The sequence below is a fragment of the Amphiura filiformis genome, chromosome 9 (genome assembly GCF_039555335.1).
Source record: "Amphiura filiformis chromosome 9, Afil_fr2py, whole genome shotgun sequence".
Classification (NCBI taxonomy): domain Eukaryota; kingdom Metazoa; phylum Echinodermata; class Ophiuroidea; order Amphilepidida; family Amphiuridae; genus Amphiura; species Amphiura filiformis.
This window is the reverse complement of record NC_092636.1, coordinates 41,596,995-41,606,179: the sequence shown is the minus strand read 5'-3', so window position 1 is coordinate 41,606,179 and position 9,185 is coordinate 41,596,995. Positions and strand designations below refer to the sequence as shown.

Sequence of the window (9,185 nt, the reverse complement as noted above, 5' to 3'; positions counted from 1 at the left end):
TTGTCAAGTCTGAAAAAAACCGGAAGATTTCTTGCAAACATTTTCTTAACATGATTTTAGCAAAATTTAAAAATCTCTCAAACAAAGGCAATTTCTAGGTCAATTTAGGCCCGTAGAACCGGTTTATTTTTCCATCGTCTTGGAACTTGTTATAAATGGATCTTTTAATTCACTTTACTCATGGGTGGGGAAAAAACCCCAATTTTAAAATGTCCAATGATATGATAAACATCAGTTATAGTACTGTATTGGTTAGTGTTTTAATTTTTATTTGTTAAATATTTTATATTTTGTAAATATTTTATATTTTGTAAATATTTTATGTCAAGCAGTGTGTGAATATAATTTTGAAGCTCAGGAATTGTACTTTATACATGTATTAATATACTTCATTGATGAAATAAAGAACTACTTCACCTTTTTCCAAATAAGCTATGATTGATATTTGTTGCTTTAATTTGTATTATTGTGAATTTATTAAGTAACTAAACAATGAAAAAAGTTTTTAAAAGAATGTTATCTGGCGTAAAGATCATATCAAATCAAAAATGAAAATGTGCCCATGAATTTATGTTCGAAAACAGGAAACTGCTGAAATTTATTGGGAATTTTGCAAAATGATGTTCAAATTAAATTATAAAAAGTATGATATTTCTAAATATAGGTCTTAAACTTCTAGCTACCGATTTAATTACAATCTGTGGGCCTACATGCCAAACTGGAATATATTTAATACCTTGGAATTGAAAACTTTGTGAATTTCCACACTAGGTCTATTTTTAAAATAAAGATTTGGGTAATGAAGTTGGGAAAGTATCATCTCGATCATTTCAGAAAACTATTGCACCTTGAATTTATCCATGTTCCAATTTAATTTCAACTACCAGTAGTATATTTGGAAAATATTCATTTGTTGAACCTGAATAAGCATCACTACATGCATTCACCATAGGAAGTTGTCCTTGAGTACACACTGTGAATAGGATGCTTGTTTGCCAAAGGGGATTAGTGGTCAAGACTTGGGCATCTCATGATCTTAAAATAGGTTGCTAGTGGCAACCAAGAATTTGTGGCAGGGCCTAATCTGACCTCCAATTATCAGAGGTCAAACTGGACAATCTTGTACTATAGAGAGGGCTAAGCAAATCTTGAGTCTCAAATGCATGTGATCTAGGCAGCTGTCCGAACTACAGAATAAAACAATTGTATTTTCTTTTGTTCAGTTCTTTGAGTAAAATCTATAAAACCCCCAGCCTAAGTAGTGTAATACAACAACAGTTTGGCGTGTGCAAGTCCCATTCCCTCCCAAAAAAACCGCTGCTTCCTATTGCACCGTAAATGGAAAACTTGCATTATACAGTCAAATAAACAACTGGAGGCAGAACTCAAAACAACACTCTACACGCAGACAAAAAAATGTCTTCTTACATAGCTGCGTGAGTGAGCACCAGGCCCAATGCCCCTGCACTACCACACTGTCACCTTACGAGTCGCACAAAAAAACCTAAGAGTACAAGAAGGAGGGGAACTAAATGTACCTATTTAGTCAGGAGTCTCCGTGTCGACACAGTGACAATACAAATGGCCCTGGAGCAAACATCCTGAGTCCCCGTGCAGAGCCTAGCGAACCCACCCAGCTAATAAATCAGATGTAATAATAGTGCCCAGCGGATTGTTTGACGAAGGCTTGTTCAGGTGCCCTCTGATATATCCATGTTTTTCTATTTATGCCTCAAAAGCTTATATAATTATTAAGAAAAAGTTTTGAGGGATTAAGCGTTTTTATTTAATTCAACCATCCATTTCGCACCGAGTTATTTCAGACTTAAAGATTTGCAACAATCAATTGAGAATGCGAAACAGTGGCAAGCGAGCACGAGGGAACTGTTACCGTGATGTTGCCTCCAGTGTAACATGTATGTACTGCCAACCTTAATACTTTGACAATGTAAAAAGGGCTTATTCTACTATTATTTGTGTGAAAAATGGGTTCTTGACCAGGTACAGAATATGATGGATCATGGCTACCTATTGTTATGAAGCCAACACATGAGTAACTTTGAAACCCTGCGGCTTGCTATGTCATTCATTAGTTTAGTAGGGGTAAACTGCGCTGGTTGATATGCTGCGAGCTACCGAGTGCCGTGTCAACTGGGTCCCGTCTCAGTCGATCGGTCGGAATTCGACGACTATTGTGCCATTCTTACAACTGTATCCACAGTAGTGTTGTTTTGATTTCATGACAATGCAGGGTAGGCTCCAAGGATATCTTGACCATACAACACCATGAAATGCAGAATAAACATTAGGGTAGCGACTGTAAATCGATATTTAGCAAACATTGACGGGCTTTAAATCCGAACGTTTGTTTTGCCATCTCAATAACAGAAATTGAAATGCGAGTATCAGGGGAAGAATTTAGATCAAAATGTTGAGGGAAGAAAAAGGAATCATAAAAAGAAAAAACGTTATTGCATTGACGACAAGTAAAGGTATATGGTATTTGCGTAAGTCGTTTGGTTTGAAATTCAGTGAAAAGGTATCCCTATTGCAACCTGGAGGGTCGTCCCAGCCGGGGGCGCATTTCATGTCATTTGGCCGTCAGTAATCTGACACCATTTCTTGCTCAGGCAGTTGTCATTATTTTGTCACAGTATATTCCAATTAATTAAAAAGCTTTTAATGGTGCTACCTGCGGCTATTGTGTGGGATCCTTTTAGCAGTATGCCAATTGTTACCGTGATAGAAGACACACATTTGACTCTTCTTTCTAGGTACCGAATAGTCTAGTATTTTCATTGCTAGTGCGCAAGCAAAAAAATTAACACCGCTTTGCGTTACATTTGAAAAAATCTCCCTCGGCTACGATGGCCAATAATTGACAGCGCCATCGTTCATACACAACAGCTGTAAAACACTAATGTGCAGATGATTTGCATGCGCATGGAGCGAAAACCAATACGACACCCCCTTTGAAATCATCAATACTTCTCCTTACAACATATCTCATTCAACTCTTCAATTTGAAGTATCCGCTTACTTTCATGGTTCGATGAATTCTTCTTGTTCAACGATGATGATGATCGCTAAACCTTTAACAACTCATTTTGATTTTTTTTGTTGCTTCCATTCAGTTATTATTTCTTCTTCATCTTTTAAAAGGGTTATCCAATTCCAGCAATTCTCGCATCAATTTAGCTCTGATTGGCAACTCTTAACAATTTGATCGTATTTCTGGCACAATTTCACGTTTTTTGATCGGCACCGAGAGTTAAAATTACATGCCTGGGTTTACATTTTTTGTAAAGTCTCCGACGTCAGATTTGGGAATTGATACTTACGTCAATATTAATTCCGTATTCATCATAAATATATATAATAATAATAATAATAATTGTAATTATGTAAGTGTGCTTTATTGGCAAGCAGCTTTAAATCACATTCTGTTGACTTGATTTGCTTTCCTGCATGGAGACATAATCCTCGGTCATTGTCATTTCATAATTACCACGTGACGGAAATACGATCTCTATTTCTCCCTTTGATCATGTATTGAATCACAGACTCAAATGCACATTGACATTCTGTTCACAGTTTTATAACATTTGATCATTTAAGATCCAGATGGCTGCTGACTTCTACTTTAAATTCTTTTCTTTTTTTCAATTTTCGATATTTCCACTTTATCTTCCTTTTCTCTAACAGATCTAGCATTACTTGCTCAGTTATATATATGGTGTGATCAAGCAAAATCAGCCTGAAGTTGAATATATTCAATTTTCAGTTTTTTATAAGACTGTAAACAGCATTTGCAAAGTTACATTTTGCAGAAAACCCCATTGAATTTGGACAACCAGTTCAATAGATATGAGCAGTTTCCGAAACAATAGGAAACAAAAAGAAATACCTCATTTGTATGGCTTTATCTCAAAATCAATATTTCCGACTTCCGACTGATTTTGCTTGATCACATCACATATTCACATTGAGGAAAAAATGAATATCAATTATATGTCTAACTATATATCAATTTTTAGATCACATCATATATTTATTTTCTATCATTTGTATGAGTTTGAAATATATCCACTGCACTGTAGAAATGTTCCGCAACATTTTCAATAAAATATTTCCTCTTTTAGTATTTCCTTGGAAACATTTAAGCTGTTGCTAAGCTGCTTTGTGTCATCTGTACCCAGTAATGAAACACTGGTAAGAATCATCCAGTTAACACTCGATCCTCTCGTTAGCGCATGTCAAAAGAAATTATCCTTTCTCATTCTGGTTCATATCAAATGGCATGGAATAAATAAATCATGTTTCTTATTAATATTCTGTCACTGAAATCAATATCTGAACAATTAGAAAGAGAGGGACACAAAAAGGGAGAGACAGAGCGATATATTGCATGAGTCAATTGTATAGTTTTTACAAGAGACAGAGGGAATAGAGCAAAAGAGAAGAATAAGAGTCTCTGGAAGATATACAGAAAGCACGATTGAAAATGAATGAAGGTCAATGAGAGAGAGACAGACAGACAGACAGACAGACAGACAAACCAACAGACTGACTGACAGACAACAGAAAGAAAGAGGGAGCAAGAGAGAGATAAGGGATAGAGGGGATGCAATAGTGGGGAAAACAATGATAGAAAGAATGAGAGAGAAAAGCAGAAAGTATATATGAGAGAGAAGAAAAGGATGGAGAGGGAAAACTCATCTGTGGCACAGACAGGGTCACATGGGGGGGAGGAACTTCCCATGTGAAGTCCCCCCCACCCCTCTTGCCTCTTTGGGATGCTGGTCACCTTGATATTTATGCTTTTTATGCCTTTTTGTACTTAATAGCTCACTTTTGTCAACCCTCCCCCCCCCCCCGTCAAGTTGCTTTGCCCCCTGAAAGTCATGGCTACACCACATTGGGATATACAATAAAGAGTAGAAAACTGAGAAAGAATGAGATATTTGGATCATAAGAAAGATGGGTAAGAGAGATGGGTAAGAGAAATGAAAGAGAGCAAGAAAGAGAGAAAAAGTGGGATAGAGAGTTAGACAGAGGAACAGAGAGACAAAATGCAGAACGAGTGACAAAAATGTTCTGACTAATATCTGTAGTGAGCAGCACTGATTATAGCAATGAAATAATCATAATGCACAGTTAATTATGTAAATGATTACCACATTAAGGTAATGGCATACAAATATAGTATAAGTATGCATGGTCATTTGGTAATCACAGGCTACAAAAGTACAACGCTAGTTTATCGGCCTCAATCAGTACAAGATACTCTCAAATCGTGTCATTAACATGACACTAAGGCAGTGACTGGTGAAATTTGAATTCGGTGTCAGACTTTTGCCCCCCCTTCTTTTGTTTTAGTTTTCATTCTAGGATCTTAAGGCGGGTCAGAGAGGAGCATAATCTAGCGGTGTTTGCACTCAAATATTGAGACAAATAAAGTGGACACACAAGAGGAATAGTATTGGCTCTATAAAGGAGATACTAAAACTTGATATAAGGGGTGTCATCTCTGCCACCTGTGTATGATTTTTATCAGGAAGGGATGGAATGCCAAAAACTTATTGATATATTTTTGGCCTCAACTCAAGAACGATGGAGGTATGATTATTGGCTTCCTTGACGAACTAGTCTTCTATAAGATCAGTAAACTGGGAAAAAATATGGCTCGCCACCATTGATTTCATGATGAGTGGTGTACTTTTGATTTTAATCAAACCTAGTCTTACTATTATTGTGACTTTTGTCTTACAAAAAGCTCAAGTAGTATGATTCCTATCGCAAAACATATTCTCTTAATAAGCTTATAACATTAAATTAAAAAGATCAAAGAAAAGTCAATTTAATTATCTCATACAAAAAAAACGCTCACCAATCACCATGAACCCGGGATGCCACATTATTACGCAAACCAAAAAACGAACGAGCATCTGGCGGTAGAGGGCTGGAACAAGTGTGACAGTTTTGTCTTTGCTTACACCTACAACATACTAAATAAATAAACAATACCCTATGGGACATGTTTGTTTCAGCCATTAGTGATATTACTGCTCGATGATCTGACGTCTAACTCGTAATGAAAGTGCAGTTTTCACTGTATGTTTGCTGCATGTGCGCTGCTAAGCCCCTTTGACATGTGTGAGAGTACACTGACCTGTGAGGTACAGTACAGTTTAATGAAGACACGATGCATCAGTGACTCGCCTGTAATAGAATCCGATCATAGACAATCAATCGGCAATTATGATTATGACAAATGTAGCATTAGACCATTTTTTTGTCAACTCAGTTATGATCTGGAGCGATTCATCTGTGTTAGTAACAACATGATGGCAAGCTTTCGTCGGATGATATCATTAGTCCGTGATCGTTTTGATTGAAAATGAACAGTTAAAGAAAGTACTTGTCGTAAGGAATCTTTGCAATATGTTGGTAGATTAGTGTTTCATTGCTCTAACTGGGTTATTAAAACAATAGATTCACTTAATTAAAACTGCACTTTTTGTGTGTGTCAAATTGTCAAAAAGTGTAAGAGTAAGAAGAACTCATTCATTTGGATTATATTCCAATTTGGGATATTTAGTCTCCTATACAACTTCCAGTAGTGCTACTAATCATTCAGACAGGCAGTCAACCACATCATGTATCGAAGAAAGATCAAAAGAAGTGTGAATGAGGTCATTGTGTATTCATTAAATGATAACATTACAAATTACATTATTATGTGCTTATCAAAATTTAACATTTTGGTTTCTGGTTTGCATGTCAATTTATTTGTTCATCAATTTGGTTTTTTTTATGTTTTCTTTGATATTTTGTAATATAGAATTGGCATCACAGTGTTCAGTATTTTATTAGGAAAAAAATATTTAAGTCAAATATGAATTCAAAGGAAATAATAACAAAATGCTTTCACATCAAATAACAAACCTTAAAAGTGTTCAAAAAGCAATTTTCGTCACACAACACTTAACATGAACTCATAAAAAGGTGACATTTTCATATCATAAAATAAAGTTGAAATATTATAGCATTTTGTTCATGCTTTTGCCGACACAGCCCGGCCATTTCTGAGCTCTGATTGCTGTGAGTTGTTTGTATTTCCTAGCGATATGAAAAAACCTACTAGGAGAACAATTCTAATGCATTTGAAAGCCATTCCGATTCATTTTGGACCCATTAAGACCTATCCTGATCCATTTCAGGCCATTAGCTTGCAATTGCAAGCCTTTTTTGATACAAAACACATTTGTACTAGGCTTATTGCATTGTGTAATACAAGTTGTACTATCATCCCCCAGGATCACAGTTCACTATCCTGCATTTTGTGGTAATTTCTGAATGTTCTGGGTATCATTATACATCGTTATATCGGATAAATGTTTGAGCAGGCAAAAACTGTGGCACAGGGAAAGAGCAACTTCATGATGTTCTAGCGTATCATAATATTATTACATATAATAGCATTTCCTTAATTTTTGGAAACTTGGAACCTTTTATGTGTGTTTCGGCATAGATCCTGGTTTGGACACTCATTTTTTAATCTGATTTTTTATTCCAAGCCTGAACATGGATACTTTAAAATGAGAAGAATATGAAATCACTGACAAACCTTTAAACTTGCAAACCTTGGGACTAACGAGAGGTCTCCAGTCTTTGTTGGTCATTCATTTGCATAATATAGGACATTTCTGACTGGTCATATTGCACAGATTCCAATGATTCATATATGCTCAAACATCTACGATTATTCACTCTACTTAAAACCAAGGAATTCCTCAAGATGTAGTTTCTCAGAAAAGAAAAACACACCATGATACGGAAGAAATCACTGTGTCTATTGAGTTAGTGTATTAGCCCTGAAATCCTGAAAGTAGTCCTATCAATGTGCAAGATGAAGATGTGCATTAGAATTGAATAGTTGACTTACAATGGGTTTCTCCTCTCCTATCTGAGGCTGTTTCTGACAAAAAAAGGAAACTACAGAGGGAAGTTTAAGTTTTAATTAAGCTCCCAAGTGTTTTCTGTATTGCACACCCGTACCACCACATTTTAATGAACTTAAGGCCAAAAAAAAAAATAATGGTTTGTCTCAAAGCTCACGAGTGGTTTGAAAACAAATGCAAAATGCGATTTTTTTATATTTTTTTTATTCCCGACTTTTTTCATGGTATTTGGAGAAAATAATCCGATTTTCGCCGAATTTTTGAGGAAAAACTATAAAAAAAAAAAATTTTGAAAAATTCTGCTTTTTTTTTCCAAATCTCACAAATTTACAAATTGCGCGCGCAAGCTTTAAGACAAACCTTTTTTTTTTTGGCCTAATACACAACTTTTTTTTTCACTTGAGTATAGCAACCACAAAGCATTAAAACTAAAGTTTAGAACCATTCATTTAGAATAACTAATGCTAATGGTTATATAAACAATTGCCTATTTAGGCAATGCATATTTAGGTAAATAATTACTTAATTTCATGGAATTAAGTAGTGAGTCACACAAGCTGTGTTTACCCTTTTATGAACTTGTCCCCATGTGTTCGACAACCTGGAATAAAACCAGTTATGCAACACAGACAGACAGAAATCAATGGGAAATCACAGAGGATTAAAACAATTAAAATCATGTCCAGCGTTAATTAAAAAGCTTACAATTGTCATGTTTGTATGATTTTCAACATGTTGAATTATGAGATCTGAAGTTAGCACAGTGCAGCAGGTGTAAACATATTTTTATTTTCAATAAAAGTTCCAAATTAGTAAATGTTTTTATCTTTTTATAGATTATTAGTGAATGTAATCTTTTTACATGTCAACTCAATTGATTTCACTCTACGTCAGGGGGAGATCCTGGGGCCCCTCTAATAAAGAGGGAATTGAGTGAGAGAATAATGTAGGCCTAATTGCTTTATACATAGAAAACTTGGGAGCAAGACTTGGGAGGGGGCAAGACTTGTAACAGGGGGAGTTGACCCCCACCCCCACCACTGAATCTGTGCAATCCAATTGAATAATTAATCAGTAATTTGACCCAACAGAAATAGGAGTGCATGATGTCTAATTCATACTATAGAGTCCAACACAATAAAGCTACTATTTTAAACAACATAAGCCTTTTTTCTTTCAAGTAATTAGCACAAATTGACATTGGCATTTGTAGATAATATC

At 35.4% G+C, this 9,185-nt stretch overlaps 1 protein-coding gene across 4 annotated transcripts in view; it reads right to left on the bottom strand.

Moving 5' to 3' along the window:
• The window catches only part of LOC140161004 (dachshund homolog 1-like), a 144,672-nt gene that overhangs the window by 83,113 nt on the left and 52,374 nt on the right, over nucleotides 1-9,185 (bottom strand). The window lies entirely within an intron of this gene.